Source organism: Dromiciops gliroides, chromosome 2 (genome assembly GCF_019393635.1).
Source record: "Dromiciops gliroides isolate mDroGli1 chromosome 2, mDroGli1.pri, whole genome shotgun sequence".
Lineage (NCBI taxonomy): Eukaryota > Metazoa > Chordata > Mammalia > Microbiotheria > Microbiotheriidae > Dromiciops > Dromiciops gliroides.
In genome coordinates this window covers 285,311,004-285,327,207 of record NC_057862.1, presented here as the reverse complement: position 1 = coordinate 285,327,207, position 16,204 = coordinate 285,311,004, and the positions used below count along the sequence as shown (strand labels likewise).

The 16,204-nt window shown below is 41.2% G+C and overlaps 1 protein-coding gene across 5 annotated transcripts in view; it reads left to right on the top strand.

Moving 5' to 3' along the window:
- The first annotated feature begins 15,673 nt into the window (after window positions 1–15,673).
- Window positions 15,674–16,204, top strand: part of P4HA2 (prolyl 4-hydroxylase subunit alpha 2) — a 60,697-nt gene continuing 60,166 nt past the window's right edge. For 4 of the 5 annotated variants that reach the window (XM_043989598.1, XM_043989596.1, XM_043989597.1 and 1 more), the window contains exon 1: window positions 15,674–15,789. The gene's annotated coding sequence lies outside the window, so the exon portion shown is untranslated. The remainder of the gene's footprint in view (window positions 15,790–16,204) is intronic. The other variant, XM_043989599.1, reaches the window with a different exon arrangement.

Below are 16,204 nucleotides of genomic sequence, written 5' to 3'. Positions count from 1 at the left end.
TTAATTTATTGGGTTATTATGTGATAAATTCGTTGTGTTCTTCCCCATGGAGATAGCTGAAGCTGTTTTATTTCTTATACATAATGACTCTTTTGGAGAAGTCTGAGGGATGTGGTGACTGGATACAGTATCCAGTCCTGCATACTGTTGGTTACATGACTTGGAACTGTCTCAATACCTTTAAAGGAAAAACTAGTCTAATAATAGAGGAGGTGTCAGGATTTTGCTCCTACCACAAAGGGGTGCACTTGAGAAGTTATTATTCTTTTAATGCTTTCAGCTCCTTAATCTATATAATCACTTGTAGTTAATGTTTCCCTTACATCATTGACCCAATGATTATCCTTTGGATATCATTTAATCAATTAATTAACTTTTTTTGTGTGGGGGGCTTTGGGGGGTTAAGTGACTTGCCCAGGGTCACACAGATTGTAAGTGTCAAGTGTCTGAGGCTGGATTTGAACTCAGGTACTCCTGAATCCAGGGCTGGTGTTTTATCCACTGTGCCACCTAACTGCCCCCTAATTAATTAACTTTTACAAAAGGTATATTTACTGAGCATCTATAGCCAGAACAGAAGTGGAAATACATAATGCCATAATGGAACACATTCTCCCCCATACCAACCACCTTGACCTCTGGGAGAGTCAGTTCAAACTTACAGTGTTTGTTATCAAGCATTCACTTCAAGTTTCTCCCTTTTTTTTCAGAAGCCATTGTCTTGGTATTAAGCCACTGGTAGGCAAAGTCAAACAGTTTGCTGGGTGCTTTGTCCCTTACCAGGCTTGGCCACCTGCAAACTTTACCATGAATTCTAGTTCCTGGACCCATGGTAGTTTCCTGACTTTCTAATGCTTACAAGATTACAGCTTGTCTGTCCAATCTCCTATTCTCCTTTACCTATAACGGGGGAAAATAGATATAATAGGAATAGAAGAAATATGTTCTCTTTGCCACATGTTGACCCAGATCTGGAGAAAGGGCCACTGGAAATGTCTCCCCCTTTCTCAGCAATGGCAGAGCCATACATTTGCAGCTTCATGCAGGTCAACTCTGGATGAGAGAGGGAAGGAGGCCCCTCCCCAACCTGTGGACTCAAAGCAACTCATCCTCTTTGCTTGACCCCAGGGAAGAATAATGACTAAGCTGCCCCCATGAAACTATTTTGTATGCATGCTTAAATCCTGGCTCAATAGCATGTCAAAGAGACATGCAGTAAGTTGACTCGAAACAGTCATAGAATGCCTGTGCATGTTGGGAAGTAGATAGACCTGTTCATTCCATATTATTAAGCATTTCCAGAAGTAGGCTTGCCAAACATGCATGTTTCCAGGATTCAGCTTTCTTGACTAGAGCCACATTATATCATTAAAATCTATTTTTTAAAAAGAAGAAGACGTTGCTGTCTAAATCTCTGGTCATTGCTGGTACTTTTCTGATGCTTCCTTCTCTATTTCAAATTCTAACATGAAGTTACCTGTTTCCCTTAAAGTTCTTATCACTTTTATTGGGGGAAGCTAGGTGGTGCAATGGATAAAGCACTGGACCTGGATTCAGGAGAACCTGAGTTCAAATCCAGCCTCAGACACTTGACACTTACTAGCTGTGTGACCCTGGGCAAGTCACTTAACCCCCATTGCCCTACCCCGCCAAAAGTTCTTATCACTTTTACAGCCTATGCCCCCTTGTTAAAATCAGGTCCAGAATAGCAGTACATTGCTTTCATTACCTTTTGAAGGATGAAATTATCACTAAATGAGCCAAGAATTGATCAGTTGCTCTACTTTTGTTAGGAAGAGAATTCTAGCAGATGTCCAAATAATTAAAATCCCTCATAACTATCATACCTTGCCTCTTAGCCAATATTATGATATTTTCCATTTTCCTGTACTCTGAAATATATACTCTGATGTCAGTAGGATTTCTGTTGGTCTCTTTTGACCTTTACCCAAATACTTTCCACCATGCTACTCCACTCTGGTTCCTGACTTTCCTCCCTTGAGTCTATCTTAATATAAAATACTGTCCCATTGCTTTCTTTCATGTACCCTGTTCCTGTTGAATAAGATCTTTCTTTATTCAAAAGTATAGTGTCTTCATCCTCCATCATCTTATGTCTGTATGTGTGTTTATCTGAGCTTGTCATCATCATTTCCTCCAGGGTAGAGAGACTGTGTTTGTAAACAACCTACCAAACCCTGTAAATTGCAGACCTTATAGTTAGGGGTAAGTAACTACTGAGCTAAAGTAAATCCCTAGGGCAATGTCTGGGTTTAATTAATTGCTTAATGAAGAGTTCCCTATTTGATAAGAAATGCAGCAGTAAGCATGAATTTATGTCACACCATAAAAATATTGATTCTTTTGTGAAGAATTTATGAAAGGACATCAATAAGAATTAAATAGGATAATAGGATGTAGGTCAGTTGCAATCTGTACTAGTAAAGTAATATCAATGAGATAAGGAATTCATTGAAATATTGAAGTACTCCGTATATTGAACAAAATAAGCCTTTTTCTAACTTACACCCATTTGTTATAGTTCTTTTCTCAAGAACCAGGCAGAAAGTGTAATGAGTCTAATTATCCCTAAGTTTTATAATTTTTCAAGCCGTCCCTGTTTGATATAATTTCCTCACCATCCATATCTCCCTGTTTTGTATACGCTCCAACGTGATAATATCAGCGCGTTAAATAGAACAGAGTCAGGTACAGAACATTGAGACACTTCATTTGAGGCATTCCTTCCAGGCTGACATCTATCTGTAACCATGTCCTGCTTGACTCATTGGGTTCAAGCTTTCAACCAGTTTTATGTTCCTGGTATTCTCAATTGTGAAAACGCTTGATCTCTTTGTATTTAGTTTCAATTTTAGCTTATAGTCTTTCTACTGCATCTTTCTGAGACAAATGAACTAATAGACAAGGTTGATGGGCTGCTCATCCAACTGTATGACAAAATCAAAGTAATGTGAGTCCTTCATTCACTTGGTTTTCTTCTCTTTTTCACTTTTTCTTGGTGACTTAATAGTCTTTCATGAGTTCAGTTATCACCTCTATGTAGGTGACTTTGAAATCTATAAATCTGTTCTGAATCTGTTTCCTGAACTGCCAGTATTATATTACCAGTGTCATGCTGGACATTGCCTAGAAAGCTCATCACTACCTCAAACTCTAAATGTTCAAAATGGAACTTTCCACCAGAAACCTACTAATAAACCATTATTTTCTGGTTGAGGGCACCATGCTTCTAGTCATTCAGATTCTTTTTTTTTTTTTTGGGGGTGAGGCAATTGGGGTTAAGTGACTTACCCAGGGTCACACAGCTAGTAAGTGTTAAGTGTCTGAGGCCAGATTTGAACTCAGGTCCTCCTGACTCCAGGGCCAGTGCTCTATCCACTGCGCCACCTAGCTGCCCCTGTCATTCAGATTCTTAATCTTGGAGTCATCTTCAACTTTGCTTTACATTGGACTTTGATGACTCTGGAAGAGAGAGTGAGGATGACAACTTTGCACAGCTCTTCTTTTTTTAAACCCAGACAAGTCAAAACATTACCCTGTGATGTCAACAGTCCTCTTAAAAAATGAAGGCTGAACAGTAACAACCTCATTTCCCATATATAATCAAGTTTACCATCACAATATTCTTCACATCCATCCCTTTCCCCCCCACTCATACTATCACCACCTTATTTGTGGCCCTTGTCATTTCTTACCTGATCTCTAATAATAACCTCTGTAGAAAATGGAAAAAAAACAAAACCATTTATGATGACAAAGAGTATACCTGGCAGGATGTGCAAGTAGTAAAAATCTTGAGGACTATAAAAGCACATACTAGCTTATCTGCAGTGACTTCTCCCCTGAGCCATTTGGGAATTTATGGTCCTTCCAGGGACATCCTTATCTGCTAGAGTACTGGAGACTCTGTATCATCTCCCCAACATCCCTGAGCCATTTGGAGGTTCATGGACCTCTCAAGAGATATCTGTAATGGGGAAAAATGAGGTACGGGTTTGGGTTAGGGGTTGGGGTTCTTAGGAAATCCTCTTTAAAGAATTACACCCTCTTGCACACAAAAGCAGTTAGAATAAGGTGGTAGTTTATTTAGGGGCAAAGGAGGGGAAGGGTGGGGGGAAAGGAAACCACGACAGAAATCCTTGGACCTCTCATGGGGAGGTAGGCACAAAGCACATGGCTCAGAGGTACCAATCTCCTCGAGCAAGAGACTGGCAGGTACTTTTATAGAGGACTGATGGGGGTGGACCATCTGCTGGTGGAAAGTTCCTTTAGAGAGGGGTGGCTATGGATCTCTCTTCAGGACACAAAGGCCGCAGCCACACCCAAATTTATCTCCCCAGGGTAAGGGAGACCAGAATGAAGGGTGGGAATCCGAAGCTAGCTCAGTCCGATTTGGTTCCACTTATCTCTCTAGGCCTATCTGTCCTCTGGTTTAGCCTCTCAAGGGCAAGATTCCTCAGTGTGCCCCAGAGAACTTCTGGGGTGCTCTGTACCCCATGACATATCTTTATCTGAAAAGACCCCCTGTTTCACATCCCCTTATCATATTGTTTGCTTTCAAGGCTTGAACTATCAGACTGATTTGTATTGTGCAAAATGGAATAAAGAACATCCTGTTGTAGACCAGGAAGCAGGGAATTAATCAGATACCGAACCTGACTGATGCAGCAATAAACCTTTAAGCCCAAACTAGATGCCTTAGTGTCTCTGCAAGAGTAGCAAATCCCAGCTGCACAAACATCTTGTGCCTGAGGCCATAAAACTTAACAGTCCAAAATACTATAGACCCCCCCCCAACAATTACCTCGTTCAACTGTTTATATATTTCCCCTCTCCAAGTTAGTGCAAGCTCCTCTTTTTAATAAGCTCTCAGGCATGTATGCTTTGTTTTGCTGAGAAGAATAATAATAAATGGGTGCTTGTCTTACTTTTTACTCTGGTTCATGGGGTATACTGTCTGGTTTTTTACATTCCTCACTCTGTACTGTAGTCTGACTTCTCCAAGCTCTGTTTCATAGGGAATTGGTTTTCTCACCCTGTTTACTGTGGGGATAATTTTCTTCTTGACACCTCCTAATTATTAGTTTTCCAATAATTGGTTTTTCTGATTCCAGTCTTTCTGCTCTCCAGTCCCCCTTTCTCTTACATTTTCCAAAATAGGCTTCCTAAAACATAAGTCTGTATCAGTCTCCAGCTTAGAAAATTTTAGTGACTTACTTTTTTGCTACTAGGTTAAAATGCAAACTTCTTTGCTTGGCATTTAAAATGCCATAGTCTGGATCCAGCCTACATTTTTGAGATGGGAGGGAGGAGACGAGCATTTATTAAGTGCTTAACAAATATTGTTTCAGTTGATCCTCACAACCCTGAGAGATAGGTGCAATCTTTATCTCCATTTTAAAGTTGAGGAAAATGAGGTAAACAGAAGTTAAGTGACTTTCTCAAAGTCACATAGGTAGCAAGCATCTGAGACCAAATTTGAACTAGGGTTTTCCTGACTCCAGGCCCAGTGCCCTATTCTCTGTGCTACATAGCTAGAGTGATTTAGTATTATTTCCCTTCATGCCCTCTCTATTCTACTCAAATTTGCCTTCTTGCTCATCTGGAAACTGAGTATTCTCTCTCCTGTTTATGGGTCTTTACATTGACTGTTCCCAGGGGCTGGAATGTGCTCCTTAACTTCTGCTTCTCTAAAGGCTTGTCTTTCTTAAAGGCTTAATTATCCAGGAAATCTTTTCTGATTTCTTCCTCTTTCCCCACTTAAAGTTCTTTCTATCCTCAAATTATCTTGTCTAAGGACATTGTAAATGTCACATCCTCCCTATTAGAATGAAAGCCTTTTGAGGGCAGGACATTTTTTGTTCGTTTATTTTATTTTATTTTTTTGTTCCAGTCTTTGTATTCCTAATACCTAGGTCAGTACCTGAGCAGCTATATGGTATAGTCAATTGAGCACTGGACTTGGAATCAAGAAGACTCATCTACATGACTTCAAATCCATACTCAGAAACTTCCTAGCATTGTTACTCTAGGCAAGTCATTAAACCTGTTTGCCTCAGTTCCTCATCTGTAAAATGATCTGGAGAAGGAAATGGCAAACCACTCTAGTATCTTTGTCAAGAAGACACCAAATGGGGCCCTAAAGAGCAGGACATGATTGAAATGGCTGAACAATCAAGGACAGTATTTGCATCTAGTATGTACTAAATACATGCTTGTTGAATGAATGTATGAATGAGTTTTTAATTTGATATTTTTTGAGTGTTATGGATCTCATTTAAAGTCCCAGAGTGATGTAATTATAGTACGATGCCATCTACAAAAAGCACATGCTTGGCACATAGTAAGAACTTAAGAAATGCTTATTGACTGTGAGAAGCAAATTGTGAGAAATCCCATTTAAAAATATCTGGGACTCAGTGTTGGAGAAGTATCAAAGGCCTTTATTTATACATTTGCACATGAATGGGCCAGCTCCCTAATGGAAATGGTGTCCAGTGTGGGACTTGGGAGCCCTTTTCTCTCTTAATGGGCTGGCTCCACCTTTCTTCCTCAGTTACAATCTTCTTGCCAAGACGCCAAACACTAGCCAATTGGGATGCAGTATAGTCAAAGGGGCAGCCCTCTAAACTCCTCCCTTCTTCCTCAGTTACAATCTTAGCACCAAGACACTGGTGCCAAATGCTAGCCAATCAGAATACAAATACAAAACACGTGACCAGCCCTGGGTCTGTCTGTCTGTCTGTCTGTCTGTCTGATCATGTGATCCTGATTGCTGGTGAGGGGGAGGAAAGGAGCCATTAGTAAGCACCCTTCTCTCAGCTGAAATGCACCTCCCAGACATTCCCCCAGACAACTTCAATCAGCTTAGGAGGCTCTGTAAAGTCCCAGAGTTTGATGTAATTATAGTACAATGCCATCTACAAAAAGCAGGTGCCTGGCACATAGTAAGAACTTAAGAAATGCTTTGTTGACCAAGTTCTGGAGATATATAATGAGGGAGGGAACAAATGTTTATTAAGCACATACTATGTGCCAGGCACTGTGCTGTGTTTTACAAAGATTATCATATTTGATCTTCACCACAACCCTAGGAGGTTGGTGGTATTATTATCCCCATTTGTTGTTGTTTGTTATTCAGTCATTTTTCAGTCATGTCCAACTCTTCCTGACCCCTTTTTGGGTTTTCTTGGCAAGACACTGGAGTGGTATCCCTACTTTACAGATGAGGAAACAAGATATCAGAGGAATCAAGGAATCAGAAAGAGACATGCTCAGAAAAAGGCCAAATTTGTTCCCAGATTCACCTTATGACGTGTAAACCCCCAAAACACACCTCCACCGAAAAAGGTACCTGCCACGGGGGTTGGCTTAGGACCCCAGGAACTCCAAATTAGGATAAACCCTTCCTTGTACCTCCCCAAGGTGGAGAATATTATAATGAGACTGATAATCAATTTATCCATACTATAAATACATCTTTCACTATTTGAGAGATACCTTTCCACTATTCTGGTTCTCTCCCTCTGATCACTCACAGAATTGCAATAAAACTTGGGAAACTGAGTCACTGAGTCTTGTAATTCTTTTGGGATGACTCATGATCAAATTGACCCCAAATTCCATCCCACATCAATACTATGCAGGTATTTTATGTGTTTCTGTGTTTCTAAACTTTTCTTGTCTCATCTGCTGGCTTTTGTGTGTTGTCTGAGGCTTCTACAAAACTTTCAGAAAATTCCCATTTAATTTCTTATGCTGATCTTCCATATACTGAAACAGAGATGGGGAAGATCATGATGGGGAAAGTCATGATGTAGAAAGCAAAGCTGAGTGTCTTTCATCATCATGTCTCTTAGGACCAGGTTTGGCCTCTGAGATTAATTTGCATTTAGCTAGCTGTGAACATTTTTTGACCATGATATTGTTAGTTTATATATTGTTTTCCTGGAGCTACTTTATTTTACTTGGCATTGTTTTACATTAGTATTCCCCTTGTTTCTCCCAATCCCTTATATTTGTGTTTTCATTTAGCACAACAATACTCCATTACATTCTTTTTTTTTTTTTTTTTGGCGGGGAAATGGGGGTTAAGAAACTTACCCAGGATCACACAGCTAGTAAGTGTTGTGTCTGAGGCTGGATTTGAACTCAGGTCCTCCTGAATTCAGGGCTGGTGCTTTATCCACTGAGTCATCTAGCTGCCCCCTCCATTACATTCTTATAAAAATTTTGTTTAGTCATTGCACAACCAACAATATTTACTTTGTTTTCATGTCTTTAATGCAAAAGCACTGCCATGAAAACTACCATAGAAGCTGAAGACCACATATACAGCAACTTCCTCCTCCAGTTTTAGAGGGGAACAAATTGAGGCCTACATGGAGATACCTTGCCCATGTTGACAAACTCTGGCAGCTGTGATTTGAATTCTTGTCTTTTTCATTGTATCAAATTTGTAATGACCTGGGGTCAAGGTTGGGCTGTATTCCAGATCTTTTTTTTCCCTCAGGGTTTTAGAAAGGGACTATTTTCCTTATCTTTTTCTATGGTTCCCATTATTCACTGTAATCGAATCACACATAGGGGTAATAGAGAATAATTTACACTCATTAATGCTACTTCTGAGATTTCTTCTTGACCCAGGTGAGCCAATAAGATTCAAGGGCAGGGGGCAGCTAGGTGGCGAAGTGGATAAAGCACTGGCCCTGGATTCCGGAGGACCTGAGTTCAAATCCAGCCTCAGAAATTTGACACTTACTAGTTGTGTGACCCTGGGCAAGTCACTTAACCCTCATTGCCCTGCAAAAACAAACAAACAAAAAAAGATTCAAGGGAAGAATAGTACAGACAGCAAGTTGTGCTCAGGGTCCCTTTCTTGTTGCCTCCCTCAGATCTGACAAGTCACCAAAACCTAATGTATTCAATGTAATGAACTGACATCTAGCATAATCTGGACAATAGATATTTTTTATCTGATTTTGTTTGTTTGTTTTGTTTTTTTGCAGGGCAATGAGGGTTAAGTGACTTGCCCAGGGTTACACAGCTAGTAAGTGTCAAGTGTCTGAGGCCAGATTTGAACTCAGGTACTCCTGAATCCAGCACCAGTGCTTTATCCACTGTGCCACCTAGCTGCCCCATGATGTGTTTGTTTTTCTTATGACTGATCTCTTTTTAGTGGTAATGGATTGCATTGTGGAGGCATTATAAAGTTCTAGGGTTTGATACGAGCAGTATGATGTCATTTACAAAAAGAAATATTTGGAGGTATAAACTGAGGCAAACCTTTCTTAAATGGGACTTAGATTGCTCATTCCCCAAAGGGGAAGACCTGATAACACAAAAGCAAGTTCTCCAGTTGACAGTTCTTGAGACTTAAATCCCCTTCTTCCCAAAAGGGAAGGAAGCCAGAGAAAGACAATGCTGGTAGAATTGAAGAAAAGTTTTTATTAAGCAGGGAAGAAAAGAAAAATTTAACCTGCTGCATGGGTACCATCCAACCTATGCTGAATAGGACACCAAGTAGTAGATTGTGTGGGTTTATACACATTTTATTTTTTATTTTATTTAATTTTTTTTAATTTTTAAAAAAATTTTTTAGTGAGGCAATTGGGGTTAAGTGACTTGCCCAGGGTCACACAGCTAGTAAGTGTTAAGTGTCTGAGGCCGGATTTGAACTCAGGTACTCCTGACTCCAGGGCTGGTTCTCTATCCACTGTGCCACCTAGCTGCCCCTATATACATTTTAAACAAAGGCAGTTAAGGAAAATTGGAGGGAAAGGTGTGCTTAGTGGATTCCATTCTCAAGGGGAGAAGGAATGAGGAATTCTAGGGGTTGAGGAGGTGGCCTTTGATACACGAACAGAAATTATCCTTGATGATAAGCAGTTCACAGTTGAAGGCTTGATTAGGAGTTGTCTTAATAAGGAGATCTCTTTTTTTTTTTCAGGGCAATGAGGGTTAAGTGACTTGCCCAGGGTCACACAGCTAAAAGTGTTAAGTGACTGAGGCCAGAGTTGAATCCAGGTCTTCCTGAATCCAGGGCTGGTGCTTTATCCACTGCACCACCTAGCTGCCCCATAAGGAGATCTCTCAAAAAAACTAGGATAATTCTGAGAGTCCCATAACCAGGGTTGGGGGAGAGCTGAAGACAATAAGACCATAAATGGGATATGTTCATAGCCTTATAACTTGTTGTCAGGTAAGATAGGAATGTCTCTTGAAGGTCTGTAAACCACCATCACCAAATAGTTCAGGATCCACTTCAATGTGGGTATGAGCTTAATTGGCTTCAGAGTTACTAATTTTCCAACTAGGTTGTCTTTGGTCACTGCAAAGGATCGTTAGTCTGTTGGCCAATGCATCCAGTCCTCATAAGTTGTTCTGATTACCTGGATAAAGTGGGGGACTCAAGCAAATCAAGGTATACATTTTCACAGAGGACTTCATCCTTTAAACACCTATCTTCCTTTTGAATGTATCAGTTGACATTAATAAGGAATGTTTTGAAGAGACTTCTCTGTTACTGCATTTTATTTTATTATTTTTTTTGTTGTTGAGGCAACTGGGGTTAAGTGACTTGCCCAGGGTCACACAGCTAGTAAGTGTTAAGTGTCTGAGGCCTGATTTGAACTCAGGTCCCCCTGAATCCAGGGCCGGTGCTCTATCCACTGCGCCACCCTGTTACTGCATTTTTTAGGGAATCATGCATGATCTTTCCATATGCACTAATGCTTCCTTGTCAAAGAGACTTATAATCTGTTTTGTTCTACCAAGTCAAATGCTTTAAAATTTTTATATTCAAACCACAAAACACAACCACAACTCATATTCCCTGGACCTTTCATTCAGTTTTGTGAAAGAAGTGGTGTACTCTAGTGAATTGTTTGTGAAAACCTACCTCTTCCCTTTTCATATTTTTCTTAGGCCTATCTTTGGTATGAATATAAAACATTCTCATAAAAATTTTATAAAGCTAAGAAAGCTGGTCTGTGAGTCATTAGTTATTGATGTTCTCTGAATCACATTTTGAACACAATAATATTGTTTGTGATTTTTCACATTCTTCTAATAGCTTTCCCTTCTAGACATATGTTTTAAAGTGATCTCTCAATACTTTTAATATTAGATTGGCTCCAACCCAGATGTCTTTGGTGTATACTTTGCTCCAGCAGCTCTTCTCAACTTTAACTTCTCAAGTGTTACTTGTACTTTTGGGTAGGTGGGAAGGACTAAGGTATTAGGATCCAATGATAGTTATCTCATTCTCATAAATTATGAAAATAAATCACTATAGAGAGATTATAACAAAGGTACTGGAGATGGGGGCGGGGGGAACCCTTTAGTTGAAGAGTGGCTGAGGGGGCGGCTAGGTGGTACAGTGGATAAAGCACTGACCCTGGATTCAGGAGTTCCTGAGTTCAAATCCGGCCTCAGACACTTGACACTTACTAGCTGTGTGACCTTGGGCAAGTCACTTAACCCCCATTGCTCCACAAAAAAAAAAAAAAAGAGTGGTTGAATGAATTATAGCATAGAAATGCAATGGAATATTACCATCTTGTAAGACAGTGGTGTCAAACTCAAATAGAAATAGATTCCTGAAGGTGTCACATTGATTTAGAAAATTACAAATTAACATTATCTGTGTTGTGTTGTATTTTTATTTCTTTTGTTAAACATTTCCCAATTACATTTAATCTGGTTCACTGTCCTCAGGAGTTTTTCTGCCACCAGCAGCCTGCTAGTTTGGGGTTTGACACCCATGCAGTATAAGAAATGACAAAAGGCATGTTTTGGGAGAAATATAAGAAGACTTTTGTGAACTGTTGAAGTGAAGTGAAACAGAAAAACAATTTATATAACTGCATCTACAACATTATAAAGATGATTTTGAAAAACTTATAAACTCTGGACTCATGGCTCAGCACTGCATTATCCAGAGAATGAAGGATGAAGCATGTTTCCTGCCTCCTAACAGAGAAGTGAGGAGATGGATTTAACTACAGAATAAGGCCTATTTTTGGATATGGCCAATGTAGAAATTTGTTTTACTTGAGGATGCATGCTTCTTACAAGTGGTTTCTCTCTCTCTCTCTCTCTCTTTTTCCCCCTGTGGGAGGTGTAAAGTTGCTATCTGTACAGGGCTAAAATTCTAGCTAAACTGTCTAAAAATCTATTGAGTGGTCACCATAAATTAGAAGCTTTAGCAAGAGTTTAGACTTTTAAGTATTTATTAAGGAGCATAAGAATTTGGAGAGGAGAGAGAAAGAGGTAATAGATTTAACTATATCTAAGAGACTCCATCATCCAACCTCTCCAACCTGAGGTCAGGAACCAAAAAAACCCCAACGCTTCTTCCTTCCTTGTCCCAGAAGTCTCCTCTCCAACAGGAAACAGGGCCGTCCACACACACAACCCCAAGTTAATTGGTTGGCAGCCCTGATTGACAGAACTAACAGGCAACTCTACAGCTATAAGCTGACCAGCTTCCTGCCACTAACAGCTGCATGGCTTGTCCTCACATGTCTTGTCCTTACATGGCTTCTCCTCATGGCAGAGCTTCCCTACAGTATCTTTCCAGCAGGGGGCATCATTCCAAATCTCACAGGGGGGAAGGAATAAGTCCCTCTCCCTCAAAGAAAAAAATCAAAACGGAGCCATTGCAACATTGTTAAAAACATATGCAGAAGGAAAGAGGAGAAAACAAAAAAGCGGGGCAGCAACTTTGAAGGTTAAATGTTGAATTTATTATATACTTGAAAAGAAAAACAAGCCATACACAATAAATTCCTGATTCCATGTATAATACTGTCTGTTCTAACATATATACAGAAGTGCTCATTTTATTTGATGTGGAGTTCAGAATTTCATAAAAAGAAGGAAAAGAAGTAAGCGGAGTCAAGAAAATAATCCACACAATCACTACAACAATGTAAATGGATAGAAGAAGAACAATGAAACAGTAGAAACAGGTAATGGTGTGAAATAATAATGCCCAAGTGTGGACCAAAAGAAGTGTTATGAGAAGGCAACCCTTTCTTTGCAGAATTAAGGGACTATGAGTAGAAACATCAATGTCACTTCAGCAAAATTAATCGACACATCAAAAAAAAAATCTGGTTTTTCTTCTTTTTTATAGTTGGTTATATCTTTGGGAAAGGGAGGGATACACAGGGATAAAATGCCAACAAAATTTACTTTTAAAGAAAAAAGTATAATAAAATGAAGCATTACCATTTTCCAAGAAGCTAAAATAATATAGTTAGCAATCCGCATCAATTTTAGGAGATATATTTTGTGGGCATGAGTTGGGTGCAGCATTATCAGCAGGGATGATTTACATACAGTGAGTGATGTAAAGATATAACAAAAATGTCTGGTCAGAAAAGAAGCGGGGCAGTCATGTATTAACATTGAGGGATAACAGAAGGACAGCTTAAGCCTCAAAGTATGCTGGGTGGATCTTTTGTGGAGGATTTAGGGGAGGACCTGGGCAAGAATGTACAAGGATGTGTGGATGATTTATAATACGAAATATGTACTGATCTTTAACATAGCAGACAATGGGAAAAGCTTAATTTCATTCCACCAGTTGTATTCTTTATTTTTAATTGTACTCTGTCTCAGAGTTTTTAAAGCTGTGGTGGGGGTGGGGGTGTGGACTGAGAAGGTATCCTTAACAGAACTGGGAATGAGAGGGTGGAATTGTGGAGGAGAGAAGCGTAGCGTGTGTGTGAGCACGATTGCAGCATTGAGCAGGAGCTGGGAGCCAGCCCAGACAGCCTAGACTGTACCGTAATTACCCAGGGAGCAGGAACTCTATCCACACAAATCTTGGACCTCATTACTTTTCCAAGGATGGGACGGTTGGCCTAATAACAATTCAAGGCCCTCCCCCTAAGGACCTCAGTGGCCCTATTCTGTGTTAAGGGCAGGCTCATAGGGACCTCTGTCATTGTATGCCAAGCACTTGACTGGCAAAGGATTTTTAGGTCTTTCCGATGAAAGCTGTACATTGGCTCCTCCAAATAGTTGGGTAAATATGTGGATGGGCTCAGGGACTCACCCAGTGAACACACCTGCTAGTTATGTTACTAAAGACTTTGAAAAGAAGTCAGACTTAAATATACCTGTTATCGTGGGGGCGAGTTGTCTTTCTTCAGTGTCTGGTTCTTTATTCTGAGCTTTCAGTGATATGTGGTCCAGTGGAAAGTGTCAGAGAATCTGAATTTGAATCCTAACTCCTGCCATTTACTGCCTGTGTGACTTTGAACAAGTCACTTGACCTCTATGAGTCTCAGTTTCCTCATATGTAAAATGAGGGGATTTGGACTGGATGTCCTCTAGGTTCCCTTTCGGCTCTAAATGTATGATCCAATGAAATTAAGAACACAAACACTAGTGGATAGAGTGCAGGATTTGAAGTAAAAAAGATCTGGGTTCAGATTCTACTCCTGATAATAGCTGTGTGACTCTGGGCAAGTCACTTTCTGTTTCTTTGTAAAGTGAGGAGGCCAGCCTAAGTCTCTAAGGTCCCTTTCCAGTTCTAAATCTGTAATCCCATGACCCATATCTCTTTTGTATTTGTATGCCTATAATTACGTACATATGTCTCTGTATAATTATGTTTGTTTCTGCAGCAGTAGTATCTATGCATATGAGAATATGTGGGAGTACCCATGTGTGAACGAATATTATCTTTCTGAGTTCAAGCATGTCTTTCTGTGTGTGAAGGTGTGAGCATGATCTACCACGAATATGTGAACAACCAGTGTTTGCTCCAGGGAATCTGGAACACATTTGCTACTTGAGGTTGAATATTGGGCACCTCTTGCTTTTGGCCTCAGTCACTGATGAGATTGTCAGATGTGCTTTTCCCCTCATTCATGAAAAATAAGGCAGTAACACAGTCAGGAAACATGGCAATTTGGTCATTACTTTTGGGATGATCAGTGTAAATGCTCAGGCTCAGGAAAGATCAGAGTCCACACTAGGAGCCCCTTGCATTGGCACTCACTCTGATAGAAATGTTAATGCTCCTGTTGGCTTTTGGTTACCACTTCTGATGAATGAGCTGACCAGTGTGCTGTCTGAGAGGGATCTTTGGGAGACAATGATTCTCTTATTAAGCTTCCATCCAGCTGTCACCTCGTTTTCTTGGGGCTAGGTTTTTAGCAAGTGCCTTAGAGGGTGGTCCTCCATTTCCAGGAGGAATAGAGTGAGAAGGTGAAAGTATAGAAGAAAGAAAACTAGATTTGGAGTTAGAAGACCTGGACTCAAATATTACAACCTGGGGTGACTGGGGCGGGGGGGGGGGGTTGGAGGGGTTCCAGTTCCAAAGCCACGATTCCTGACACGAAAAGAATAGGGCCAGTGAGGAGGGCAGCTCTGTTCCTCTCTGGGTATTGATCCTTTTGCAGAGGGGAGGGGCTGGAGGGCACTGGGGCTTTTCCCAGATCGTCTTGCAAGGCAGTTCATAGGCACTCCTTGGTGTGAGGTCGTCGAGGTTTTGGCTCTCTAGGTCTGGCGGGCCGGCTCTGCCCCCTGCTCGCTGCTCGCTGCTCCAAGGAATACGGGCGGGGCCGGGCAGTCTGCCCAGGAGGGAGGGAAAGATGGGAGGGGGGGGGGCTTTACGTGGCCGCTGCTCAATCTGGGCGGGAGGCGGAGCTGGCGAGGAGGAAGAAGCCAGAGAGATCCCGAGTCTGGCGGGGCCGAAGCTGCCAGGCTGCTGCTGCTGCCACCGCCAGGGAGAAGTCGTTTGCTCAGGTGAGTTGCACTGGGGGCCGGCTCTGCAGGGACAAATGAGGTCCCTCGCTGATGTGGCGGACCAGCCCAGAGCCCTTTTTTCTCCCTGACCCCTCTGACCCCCTGTGATGCCGGCGCCCCCCGGGGGCCTGCTGTACTCTAGCCAGAGATGATCTCATAGCTGAGGCTCTTGGCCCGTCTCCCCACACGGAATCAACGAAACCAGGCGGCAGGGAAGCACAGGGACCAGTTGGGGATCTCCAAGCACCGCATCAGACTGAACCAGTACTGACTGGGACGCTTTTCTTGCCACACCTAGCACCCCTTCCTTAAGTACAGTTTCCTTATAATTTTATTTATTGGTCCCTGCAGGACCAATACATGTGTGCCTCTGCCCGTTCACCAGCTTTTCTGGGCTGGTCTATGGGGGGAGACG